The sequence below is a fragment of the Pinus tabuliformis genome, chromosome 2_2, assembly GCF_031772625.1.
Source record: "Pinus tabuliformis cultivar Carrire ecotype Pingquan chromosome 2_2, CPIR1, whole genome shotgun sequence".
In the NCBI taxonomy this organism is placed as follows: Eukaryota; Viridiplantae; Streptophyta; class Pinopsida; order Pinales; family Pinaceae; genus Pinus; species Pinus tabuliformis.
Window position 1 is genome coordinate 224,754,915 of NC_142300.1, and position 14,057 is coordinate 224,768,971.

Consider the following 14,057-nt stretch of genomic DNA (forward strand, 5'->3'; position numbering starts at 1 on the left):
TGCTCCTGTGGCAAGACTTGAGGCCATCCGAATGTTCCTTGCTCTCTCAAGCTTTCAAAACTTCAAGGTATTTCAAATGGACGTGAAATCAGCCTTCCTGAATGGAGACTTAGAAGAAGAAGTATATATTGAGCAGCCAGATGGCTTCATTCTTGGGAATGATCCAAACCTTGTATGCAGATTGAAAAAGGCACTCTATGGACTCAAACAAGCTCCAAGGGCTTGGTACTATCGGTTGGACAAATATCTTCACCAACAAGGCTTTTCAAAAGGATCAGCAGATAGCAATCTCTATATAAAAGTTGAAAATAACAAATTGCTAATTCTTGTTGTTTATGTAGATGATATTATTTTTGGCAGCAATGAAGAGACTATGAGTCAAAACTTTGCCTTGGTTATGCAGAAAGAATTCGAAATGTCACTTCTTGGAGAATTGACATATTTTCTTGGATTGCAAATCCAACAAAATGAAGGAGGTATCTTCTTGTCTCAAACCAAATACCTCAAGCAGATCTTGAAGAAGTATGGCATGGAAGAGTCAAAGCCAGTATGTACACCCATGGTTACAGGATGCAGCCTCAGTGCAAATGATGAATCAGCAGCAGTTCACCAACCCACTTATAGATCAATGATTGGGAGTTTGCTTTATTTGACAGGTACTCGACCAGATATTACACATGCAGTAGGAATGGTTGGAAGATTTCAAGCCAACCCAAAGGAAACTCATCTTCAGGCAGTCAAAAGAATCTTCAAATATCTTCAAGGGACCCAAAACTATGGCTTATGGTATCCTAGAAATACAGATCTCACTCTTCATGCTTACACAGATGCAGATTGGGCTGGAAGTGTGGATGATAGGAAAAGCACAAGTGGTGGTGCTTTCTTCATGGGTTCCAGATTAGTATCTTGGTTCAGCAAGAAACAGAGTTCGATTGCCTTATCTACAGCTGAAGCAGAATATGTGGCTGCAGCATCTTGTTGCACACAACTTCTTTGGATGATGCAGACCTTGCAGGACTTTCAAATCACTTGCACTCCACCAGTTTCTATCTTATGTGATAATACTAGTGCAATCAGCATTTCAAAGAATCCAGTCATGCACTCAAAGACCAAGCACATACCAATCAAGTACCATTTTCTCCGGGAACAAGTGCTTGAGCAGAAGGTCAAGTTGGAGTATGTTCCTTCTAAGGAACAAGTTGCTGATATTCTCACAAAACCACTGCCCAGGGAAACTTTTGAATATCTCAGACAAAAGCTGGGAGTAGTTGATGCTTCATCCTGCTGTTGAAGCTTGTCTGTTCTACAGAAAAGTTGGTATACGCAAGTTACGAAAGGTATATACGCATATACATGCGGATTTATGCTGGGAAAGTCGCGTGTATGGTGTACGCTTGTTGCGGAGATTATATCCGCGTCCATACGCTGTTTCATGCAGGAGAAATCGCGTATATGAAGTTCTGAACAGCAAGGGCAAACTCTGGAGTTCTGAACAGCAATGGGTATGTCAGAATTCTTCAGGCACGGTTTCAGGGGGTGCAGCAGGCACAGGTTCAGGGGGAGAAGCTTAAAAGTCTCATAAAGCATTGTTGGCATTCAGATGTTTTGGTTGTTGATTTCAGGAAAAGGAGCTCAGAAAGAAATCCTGGTTGCTGATCTAAAAAGATGTTTATAATATGCTGCTGATGACTTTCATAAGTCTTGGTCTAGATCTGTTGTCTCTATGTCATGTATCTCTCTTGTGATATCTCTTTTATGGTGTCAAGGTCATGTAACGGCCTATGTTGGTTTCCCCACTATGCCTGGGATGAATGCTGTAATATAATTGGTTGTTTTTGATATGTCCCCTCTTGGTAGGGAGTATGGATGTAAGTATTGAGTCTTTTGGTGATAGGAAGGTCCCTTATGGTGTATAAGTCTTGGTTCTTGTTGAAGAAAATCTTTTGCAGATCTGGCCTACTATCAGGGGGAGCATGAGTCAGCACAGCCAAGCAGAGGTATCAGCATGTCCTCAGGGGGAGCACAGCCCTTTGCCCTTGATGTCAAAGGGGGAGAGTGACTTGGTGTGGTGGTTGCCATCAAGTCCAAAGGGGGAGATTGTTGGCATTATGATTCAAGTGTTGTCCTTGATGGCAACTCACTCAAAGGTTGGTACAGGTGCTCAGAGGTTGGTACAGGTGATGGCAACTTAATCAGAAGACAGATCTTAGTACAGCATGCCAAGGAAGTTCATATACGCAGGTTCGTTAAGCCCAAGTCGCGTGTACATGCTAGTTGGCTTCATCAAAAGCGCGTGTATGTGGAAAAGTACCTTTGGTCCATGGCGGTTAGTCCTTGGAAGTTGTGCCTATGGTTTCGGACCATTGTGTCTCGACGGGCGTGTCGATTCCTAGTTTTGAAGTTGATGGTATTGTGTTACTATGGTTTTGGCTCTTGGTATTGAGCAAGGCCTAAGGCTATATAAGGAGAAGAAGATCATTAGGCAAAATTATCTTTCGACAAGGCTTGAATATCTAAGAGAGAAAGAGATCTGATATGCAGGGTCTGGGTTGCTTGATATGAGCTAAGGAGAAATCACATCGGATGATGGAAGACTAGATCTAAGGATAAATCGGGATCTAATGGTTTGAAATGCACTATTATGATATGGTTGATTATGCGTATTTCTAGATCTGCATACTGTCGCAATATTATGTTCTGGGTCTAACTGATGTCTGGTACAGCTGCAAGTTGAGAGAATCTATTTTTAGATCTGTACGCAGGTTGGCTTAGGTAAAAGCGCGTGTATACGCGGGTTTCGCTCATTGAAGTAGCGTATATCTCTTAAAGCTTGATTTTTGGGTTTGCAGTTGGATCTGACTGTTATTGCAGAGTTCTGTAGACTGCTCTGTGTTCTGGTATCTGGTGATTGACAGGGTTCAGTGGTTCAGTGATTCAAAGTTTGATAATACTAGTATTGGTTGTTTTATGCTTCAATGATCTGTTGTGAAAGTTGAATGAATTGGGGTCTACAGATTGTAATGTTGTGCTTCAGGAATATCCAGTCTGAAAATGTATGAAAGGTGGTATCTGAAGGAAAGAAGATTGTAGGTCAGCACCTACGTACTAGTATCTTGGCTAGTACAAGAGCAAAGGGGGTTGGAGCTCCCTTCCAAGGAAGTTTGGAGAACGAGAGAAGGTTGTAGCCTTCTGCAGGGTGTAGCCTGCGTACTGGTATAAGGCTGCACCAGTACAAAAGATTGTAAACTGAAGTTTCATATTAAAGAAAGATAGAGACAACTTGCAGCAGGTGGTTTTCACCCACATTGGGTTTCCACCTTATATCTTGGTGTTCATGTGTGTGGCTTTTGATCTGTTCTGTTATACTGCACCTGTTTACTGTTAATGTGGTGAATAATGTCCTGATGAACTTAACTGAAGAATAAGCTAACTAAATTATGAGTTTTCTTCTTATACGCTGTTTTATTTAGTCACAGTAGTGTGTACACGCTGGTTCACTTAACTGAAGTAGCGTATATGTTTCTGAGCATTGAAAAAGTTTGATTGATCTGATAATACTGATTCACCCCCCCTCTCAGTATTATTTCCAACAGACATCAGCTCATTATCCAAGAAGTTGACTTAGGAACAACCCTTTCATTACTTTGAAGCTTGCATGCCTTAGTGGCAAGTTTCTCACTTCCGACAACAGGTTTACATCAATGGCCTTCAACCGAAAGATTTTACATGGTGTTCAACATCAACTCATGTATTCACACCACGTGAATTGTATTGCAGTACCTTGAGGGTCATCATCATTATCAGTGATTCCTCTCATGCCTGTTAACAACTTACATCATTGGCTGGTAATCAGGTGTTGTCTTTCCATGTTCGACATTAGAACATCTTTTCACATGGATCGACTTGTACTTCAGGTGAAGATTGAACGAGTTTGAAAACCCCGAATCTAGTTTCATCCATTCGGGCTACGATATATTCAGGAAAATAAAGACATCAAATGTACATCACATCTGCACAGATAATCATCCAAACTAAAGGATGATGGCTCTACCAGAATCATCAGTCTGCCACACAGACGATTGTCTGTCTTATGTAGATAATATGAATTTATAAATATGAGCATGGGAATTCTCACCTCAGCTATATCATGAAAATGTTATGAAGATAATGTATTTTATTGTATCTTATTATAGGTCACCTTCCAGTACAAAAGACATCGGATCCTCATTATAAAGAATTTCACCTAACATCAAAAGATTTACGACCTCATGCTTTAGGGGGCAACTTTTATAGACATATTTGGGCACTGCAACCCCAATCACATATGTCCATAAACCAAGGGCTTCCAAACCCCTAAAAGTGTTGTTTCATACCCTAAAGGAACAAGGTCAGCTAATTACATCATCTCCCAGAAGTTCTCCATGAAAAACTACTCAGAACTGGTCAAAACAGGACCATACAGACTGTTCCATGCATAGGGTGCGATGCATCTCACCTATTGCACACGGGGTGTGCGATGCATACTTGAAATCCCTTCTGTAGGGTGTGGTGAGTGAGAGAAAACAAATGGAAGAAGTAGTTTGCTAGGTGGAAACCCAGAGAATCTTCTAGAAACTGCTCATATGACACTTGCCTCTTTTGAATTCGCCTAGGGATGAGTTTGAGATATGAAATCTCCAAGTGGAACCAAGAACTGTAAGTGAAATGACACTACTCAAAATCCTAGAAGCTGACTCACTCTCTTGTAAACATCTATATATGGATCCCTCATCCCAGAGATCCAGAGGCTAGAATTTTATAATTTGCAAGGAAGTGCTATTGGTTTCTCTTTGAAGACATTGTTGGGTGATCTTGCCTTGTATGAGGTGAAGAGGGCTTTCATGTTGGGAGGATGATTGTAGAGCCTCTACTTTACACTTGATTATCCACCATTACCTACAGTTTTCCCTCATTCATCTCTCACTTTTGCCTCATTTTCCTTGCAAACCAACCCAGATCATTACATTATATGACTTTAAGCATGATTAAGGAATTTTGCTAATGTGTGACTGTTTTGTTTAGATTTTGACATATTTACAGGCATTCCGCAGCCATCTGCTAATTCCGCAGCCATCTGCTGATTCCGCAGCCATCTGATGATCCCGCAGCCTTTTTGTTAATCTCAAGGTTCCACGTGTCATTTTGCCAAATGAGCCACATGGGCACTTAGGAATCAAGGTGCTTGAGGTTCCTGTGCTATTTGTTCAACCATCCACGTCATCTGTACCTCCGGTCAACGAGGGTCAAGTTACGGTCAACAAAGGCAGCTTAATGGTGATGCGTAAGCTGTTGGGTCACGTCAGTTCAAATGGTGACTTGTCCGTGTTACGCGGGTTGTGGGGGACATAATCCAACTCTGGATTCAATGCCCATAACGACCAGAACCTCCAGCTCATCCACGCAGGCTTATGACGTGTTATTGAACCTTAATTACGCATGACAGTTAGTTTATTTTTCAGTTTTAGCTGTACGCATTAGGCCATCTTTCAGATGCCTATAAAAACTTGCGTCTGTGTACGCTTATGTTACTTTTTAGTTGCTGTGTTTTATGAACTCGTTATCATTTTAGTGCATTCCAAAACTCTGTTTTAATAGTGCCGTTCTAGCACTCTTGACTGTAATTTTCTGCACATGGAGTAATAGAAGCAGTGCTGTTCTGAAGTTTTCAATACCTTGAGTCTTCTTTGGGTTATATGAATGGAGGGCCCCTGTTCATGTTAGCCTTGTATAGTATTTTATGTTCAGCATTTCCTTATTTCCATTCAGCATTTCCTTTTCTTGACACATGTACAGCGTAATTTACTTTCATGTTATTTCATTTCCAGCCTTTATTTTAAGCTGGTCAGCATTGTTCTTTTGCAGGTTTTTAACCCGGGATTGCTTGTGTGTTTGTGTATTTGCTTTATATCTAGTGGTAGTTTCAGTTGACAGATTCAAATTTGCTGCCTTTACTTTATTTTCATAGCTGATTTTTAGTTTTATTTCTCAAATCTGTCTGCTAACATATGAATGGTCTCTTTATTATAAATTGTCTATCTTTTAGAGATCAGAATACTAATAACTTGCAGCTGGCTTTGGGTACTTTTTAGACTAATCTTTAACTACTTTCTAATCGTGCTTTACACAGTACTATGTGTTAGAGGCAGAGAGTTAGAAAGAGCAAAACATTATAACTAGTCTTTAAAGTAGATTTTTCTCATTTTTTTATCATTTCTTAGACTTATCTTTAGCTACTTCCTAATCGTGTCTTACACAGTACTATGTGTTAGAGGCAGAGAGTTAGGAAGAGATAAACATTATCATTGGTCTTTTAAGTGATTTTCTTACCTTTTATTTGCAGCAGCATGAATGGTGTCTAATGCCATTAGAAAGTGGTTCTTTGCTTTCAGTTCATTTTAATTTATTTATTTCCTTCAAGCTTTTCCTTTTCAGCAAGTAGTTAGAAACCACTAATCACACACCTTCACTCATCTAGAATTCACCTTACACACACCATCACTCATCTGTTTATAAATACATCACTCCATCTTAGGAAGATAAATTAACCACAAACAACACCCCAAATGACAAAAAGCCCTAAGAGGTTGCTTAAGTACATATAGTACACCTTCACTTCATCAGCTTACGAGCCCCGGGTTGACAATTAATGACATCAATTTAGGAACACTAAATTGACTAAACAATGATGCTGGATCAGACAACCTGGTTTTAATCCTCTCTTCTACTACTTCTATTAATAAAGCTATTTGATTTTTCTTCCATATGCTTGTATATCTCTAAATCTTGTATTTGTATATGCATTTATATGGTTATTGTACATCTGATCCTACATTATTTATGGTTATAGATCTCTATGCTTTGATGGTATTTTTCTGCCTTGACTCTACAGGTGTTCTTTGACGTGGGACAAGGGAGAAAGGAGCGACGAAAGCTCTACCAAGGGAGAGAGGAAACGAGCAAGGAGACTAGAAAAAGACTGAGGTTGGTACTCTCTGCTTCTCTCTCATCTATCTCTCATAAAGGAAAACACAAGTGACTTTATTTTGTTTGTTTCTAAGATAGTTACCCGTCTTAGTGGGACTAGCAGCTTTGAATGGACACTAGTTTTCCCGATAACAATTGGGCCTAGTAATCAGGGGTTTGGGATATGAGTTAAATCTTGGATAGTGGGTCTCGGTTTAGGGCCTAGTGATCCAGGTTTGGATTGCGGTAAATCCTAAGAGACTAGGAGACAATAAATTCCCCCATGGTATAAGTGGAGAAATATGGTGGCATCCATATTTGTTTTGGCATATTGATTTGGTGGAGATCATGGTAAAGCCTATTATAACATGTTTATTGAGTTTTCCTAGTGATCTAGGATGGATTACATTAAAGCCTGGTTTCTATTGATGAGGGTGAGGCGGTTTAGCCTCAGGATGCCCTGTTTGGTTCTTTGGTTTGAGCCCCACATTCATGCTTGGAATATGGCACGGGGGTGAATGATTGAATAGATATTTGGCTTAGTTATTCTATGGTCAAGTGGACCATGGTAGTTCCATCCCGGGTTTTGATTTTGAATCATTAATGAGAGGTTATTTCTCCTTGTATTTCTATAAGTATTATATTGGTTTTTATGTCAATCCTATGGTTGTGATTTCATTGGTATTTATGTTTCTATTATGCTGGTTATATATGTGTTTTATGATAGTGGATATGTATGGATCTCATCATGCTTTTACTTGTAAATGAATGGACAGTGTGTCTATGACTTAATAGGTGATAATGTAGTAAATGATATGAGGGAGCAAAGGTTCTTAGTGATTCTCTGCTAAGTATGAGATCCCTGTGCTTAAATATGTTATTTACACCTATAGATTACATATTTGCGATATGTTCGACAAAATGCTTATCATGGCTAGTAAGGATCCGGTTAAGGGCTTGTTCAACTATTTGCTTTTTCATCATTGTTTCCCTATTATTTTAATGTTCTGGAGATTTCATTCAATTATGGGTAATGACCGAGGCTCTGGGATTGAAAAAATGGCTCAAAACCTGGGGAAATTGGCACAACAATGGACAAAAGAGTCCTTGGAAGATGATATGCTTATAGCATGAGAGCGTCCAGAGACTCGGTAGGCCTATAGCATGAGAGGATCAAGAGGTCAATTGGTCAAAAACTTCAGTGGGACCTAGGGGCTAGCTACTTGTGTGGTTAGGATGGTTGTTATGAGTCATGTAGCTGACGTGGAAGGCATGTATGTTGTGTTTTTGTCAGTTCCACTTTCTTAAGGTATAGGAGGTTTAATACAATCATAGTATCCTCTGATCACATGTTTAGCCTGGTTGACTAGTTACTTGGGTAGATGTGGGAGGAGGTGGTTACAGGCTAGTTGGAATATCAACTTCCTGGGGTCATAACATTGGCATAAGATCTTTGTTTGGTGTGCATAATATCTTGTTAGAAAGGTCTATCCGAGGACAAAAACTCTTAATTGTAAACATGGATATAATATCCATGTTTAATTTTTTCCCTAAAAAATTCCATTTAGGACCTCAAAATGGCTCCAAAAGTTCAAGACTTGAAAACTTCCAAAAATAGAAAACTATCAAAATAGGACACTATATTAAAAAATAGGAAACTAATAGAAAATAGTGTTGGGGTCCAAGTGGAATAGGAAGGTGGCCATCAATATCTACCTGGATTAGTCCTCCCCCCCGAGGAACTATTGGTCCCCATTATGTTGAGTGCCTCTTTCAGGTGAGGAAACTTCCATTAAACTTGGTCATTGATGAACCATTTTCCTTGCAGGTGATGGTTGGTTTAACAATCCAATATAGTTAAATTCCATATGAATGAGTGTTATTAATTTGTGTTTCCATGATCTGATCAATTGAGGCTTTTTCAGTGCAATCTAGGTTGAACTCTATTGGTGTCAACTACTCAGCAATGTCTGATATGTCCAAAAATGGTGGAAAGTATGGCCGAAGGCAGTCCACATTGAATATTGAGTGCATCCAAGAAATGGGGGTATACTTATCTTGAAATAATTATCACCCACACCATTGGTGATGGTGTAAGGTCCATATCATAGTCATTGAAGCTTTTGATAGGCTTTGACAAAGCATTCCTTCTGCAAATGCAAACAAGACTTGTCTCCCACTTGAAACTTATGTGGCACTCGATGTTGATCATGTCGTTGTTTGTGCTTAGTAAATTGGATTTATCCACATTATCATGAACTTGTTGGAGTATGTGTTGAATGCATTCAATAAATTTATGGCTTTATCATCTTTGGATTGAACATGTATAAATAATGTTTGTGTAGTTGCAAGAGGCATTACAACATCAATGGGACATAATGGTTGAAATTCTAGGCATACTTGAAAGGGGCTATGGTTAGTTGTAGTGTGGAGAGCTATATTGTAGTTGTGTTTCACATAAGGGAGACTCTCATCCCATGTTCATGGATTCTTAGAGTTGTACATGCATAATATGTGCACTATCATCTTATTGACAACCTTTGTTTGGCCATTAGTATAGGGGTTGAATGCAGTTGACCTGGTGAGCTTGATGTCCAACAATGACTAGAGTCCCATCCATTATGTGATTAAGAACTTGCTATCCTAATTTGATATAATTTTCTGTGGTATCCAAAAATGTACCCATACTCATTCAATGAAGAGCATGGCAGTGGCTTCTATTGTGATACACTTCTTCCAAGCAACTAATATAGTCATATTATAAAATCTATCAACGACCACAAAGACATAGTTATTACCATGCTTGGTATAAGGGAGGCTAGACATATAGTCCATGGACATGGATTCCTGAGGCCGACTAGGAGTAGGTCAAGGAATGTATAGGCCTTGCTTCTTAATGGTTGGCTTGGTGATGTCACAAGAAATGCAAGATATGATATATTTTCCAACATCCTATCAAAATTTTGGCCAACAAAAATACTTCTGTAGTACTTCCACTACCTTCTCCAAACAAAAGTGTCCCACGACCTAACTATAATGCACCTCCCAAATCAACATGGCACGCTCACTTGAAATAACACAAATATTTCTCAGATAACACAATAGTCCATCCTGAAGGTGGAATTCTTAAACTAGCTTTCCAGCCACCAACATCTTGTTGGTGGTAGCTAATTCTAAGTCATTTTCATATATTTTCATCCATCTAGAGATCTCATTCCCACAAGAATTGAGAATTGTTCTTAGTGCAAAAATCGGGGGTCGACTGAGGCATCCTACAACATGCTTGGTTCTACCCTTCTCATATTTAATGTTCAAATCTGATGCTCTTATGCATCCTGAAGCCAAGAAGCTACAAAGTTCTATTACAATTGTTAGAGTCAACCAATCCTGAATGACTTGGATCTTAGTTGGATCCACATGCATGCCTTGCTCATCAACTATGTAGCCTAGATATTGGACCTGGTCCATGCCAAAGGATAATTTATCCAATTTGGCACATTGTTGGTGCTACCACATGGTTTGAAGGACTTGCCAAATATGTTACGAGTTCTCTTCACAAATCTTGCTAAATATGAGGATATCACCCAAATATACAACCATAGATGAGTTGGTGAAAGTTCACAAGATGTCAGCCATCAACCTCATAAAAGTTGCAAAGGCATTTTTCAACATTAAGGGCATGACCAACCATTCAAAGAGACCCTCCTTGGACTTGAAAGGAGTCTTCCATACATTTATGGGTTCTCTTGGAACTTGGTGATAGTTGAAATTCAAATTAATGCTATTGAAGCACGTAGCCCCCTTAAGATGGTTAAGAAGGTCATCAATCCATTTGGTTAGGTATTTTTTCCTGACTGTTATTTTGTTTCATTCTCGATAATTAATGAAAAGTCTCCAAGTGCCATATTTCTTCAGCACAAGTACAATTGGGCTCCCAAAAGGTGATGAACTTAGTCAGATGTGCCCTTTTTGTAGAAACTCTTGGATCTCCCACTTGATTTCTTCATTTTCTAGAAGAGAGTAGTTGTAGATGGGCCCATTAGGTACAGGTGCATTGAGGGTCATATCAATTGAATGTTTGACTTGAAAGTACAAAGGTATCCCTATAGGTGAGGAGAAGATGTGTTTGTACTCTTCCATAACCTTATCCATTTGCTTCTACAGTGTGGAAAAGCCCTTTCTAGAGGCCATGGATGTGGCCACTATCTTCCCCTTAATTTGAGAGAAAATTAAGAAGAAAACAAATCTCCTAGTCTAGGAGATGATCTTGCTGCATTGCATAGTAGAGATCAAAGAAATGGTGACAAGTGGGGCTACCTCTAGTATCCTGTATAATTTTCTACCCAAAGTAATAATAACATTGCAAGGTTTGGACTCATACACAACATGACACTTCCAAAAGCATGTTTGGCCTAATAAATATCACAAACTTCAAGGGGAGCTACATCACACAATACCTTGTGCGTGATGTTAGGTCTCAGAATTGTTATATTTAATACATCTTCTTGCCCCATGATATTATATTTTACCCCCTTGTTTCACCAATTCTGACTCTTTTATCATGCACTGCCTTATGATTTTGACACAACAATGAAGGATTGGGTCCAATGTGTATTTTTAATCAAATTCATTCATTCATTTATGTTTTTTGAAGTTTATGTGTATCATGTCACTAATACAGGTTTATGTAGTTCCTGCACTCCACAGAGATCCCACACCAGAGTTAAAGAACGTGTGGACTGATTTATCATTTGAAGTTTCCATGGAGGCCAATGATAGCTAATAGTATGAGCACATGTTTGTTGAGAGTTATATATCTTTCCTTATCTCCATTATGATTAAATGTGAAAAGAATTGACCATACTTTGTTGCTACAACATGTTTTAACTGGATTTAATTTTGGAAGTAGAAATAGAGTGTGATGTTATTAATGTGTTTCCTTATGTCATGCAAGATTCCACAATGATCTGAATTGTAGTTTTTTAGCTTAATGGTCGATTACGCAGAGTAGTCTTGAATATCTTTTTGTGGATTTTGAGGCATCAAAGTCATTTTCAATATATTGTGTGCTTTTACTATAAATGAAGGCAATGAGTAGATTTCCTATAGGATATTTTTCAAATATTAATTGAATTTGATTTCTAAACACATGCATATCTTTCGATGATATATGTTCAACTTCAAATTTAGATACATCCTGCATGGAATAATGAGTGAGAGCTCATTCGCTCCAATGGTGTTTTGATTTCATGAGTTAGCATTTATTTTAAAACCATAGAGATACTCCTTAATGGAATCGAGTGCAGGCAGACCGTGAGAAGGAACAAAGTATGAATATTTGAGTTTGAATCCAAGATTTATGCTTTGAATTTAGTCCTTTGTTTTTCACTTTTAATACTAGTCACCATTCTAGACTTGGTATAATATTGGGATAATGGATTTGAGTGCTTTATGATTAGGTGGAATCAATTTACAATAGCGTTCTTATTTGATTTGTTTCTTGCACACAATAATGTACTCTTCATTGATGGCCTTATGCATATCAACACTCTATTTAATTTTCCTTGATTTAGACATGTGTGAGGAGTTTGTTTCCATTTTCTTTCAGAAATTTGATTGATTTGCATGACTGAGTGAACTTTGATTGATTTACATGATAGAGTAGAAAATAAAGCATAGTGAAGGAATCAAATTTGGATTGGATTGGTTTTCAAATTGATTTAATAGAAGGGTTTTCTCTTTAAATTATCAAAAGGCTAGGTTTGTTTTCAATTGATCGATTTTTTGGGTTGTTTTCAAAAATTGTAGGATTAGTGATTATGATTTTTAAAGTTTCCCTTGAGTCCAATATTTGAATTAATTGTTTATTGCAGGATGTTATAAAGAGATTGTTGTGCAAGTTAGGCTAGAATTTGGTTTACATGTTGTTAGGGCCTCTCTTCGGCATTTCTAGTGTTGCGCCTCGAAGTTTACGAACTCCCAGGTTGACAACTAAATATTAAGTTCTTTATTATGCCCAACATTTTAGCGTTGCTGCTGGGGAGGCACTTAGGGGATTGACCTTGGTGACCTACTATAGTTTGGTTAGCTCTTTACTTAGTTTTTCTTGCAAGTTTTTTACTTTGTTTCTTTCCTGTATATCTAGCTTATCATTTTAAGGTTTTTCATTTCTAGGGTGTTGTAATAACCCCCTATATACTCATCGATGTGATGATAGGATATATTAGTTTTCCTGTTAAGAACAAAAATATGGTATTTGGAGGAATATTTCTATGAGGAGTTTTGATGTTGCTACAGAGACATACAAATCATCTAATGAAGAACTCACAGGTGCATAATTCAATATTTTACTTGAACATAAAAATAATATTATCAACGCTTTGATTTCGATGTTGGATGATTTTTAAGAAGAACAAAAGAAGGATTAAGAACCACTGCTAATTTTTTGTGCCAACTACATGAAAAAGCACTTCCTTGGAAAGTGTCCACTTAGTAGCATGAAAGTTTACAAAATTTGTGAATAGGCTCATGCAATAGAACATTTCCCATCACTGCGAGGATTATTAAAGGTATTCAGTAAATCAAGTAATGAATTGAATCAACTACCATGTATAATTGAAAACTTATCATCATTCAATACTTTGATTAATGCTTATTGGCCTTAGTAGTTTCCTCAACATGTTTATAATCCTTCAGTTTCATGGAAAACTTTTAGTCCTCCTCCAAATGAACATCCTACCTTTTCGTCGCAATGGCCCTCTCCCTGGACCTCATCCTCGAGCTACATATCCCCATGGCCTCAAGAATGGTTTGGATCTTTCTCTCTATGGCAATCTTTCATGCAAAATCAACAACATCAACCACAAGTTCTAGCCAATGCACCACCGATTCATCCTCCTCCATGGTCCCAACTACGTGTACAACCTTATCCTAATCCATACGCTGAACCTTATCCTAATAAATAACCTAGCCCTAATCCATATCCTATCCCTTATCCTACTCCATACCCTAGCCCTCATCCAAACCCTAGTCCATACCTTAATCCAAACCCTAGA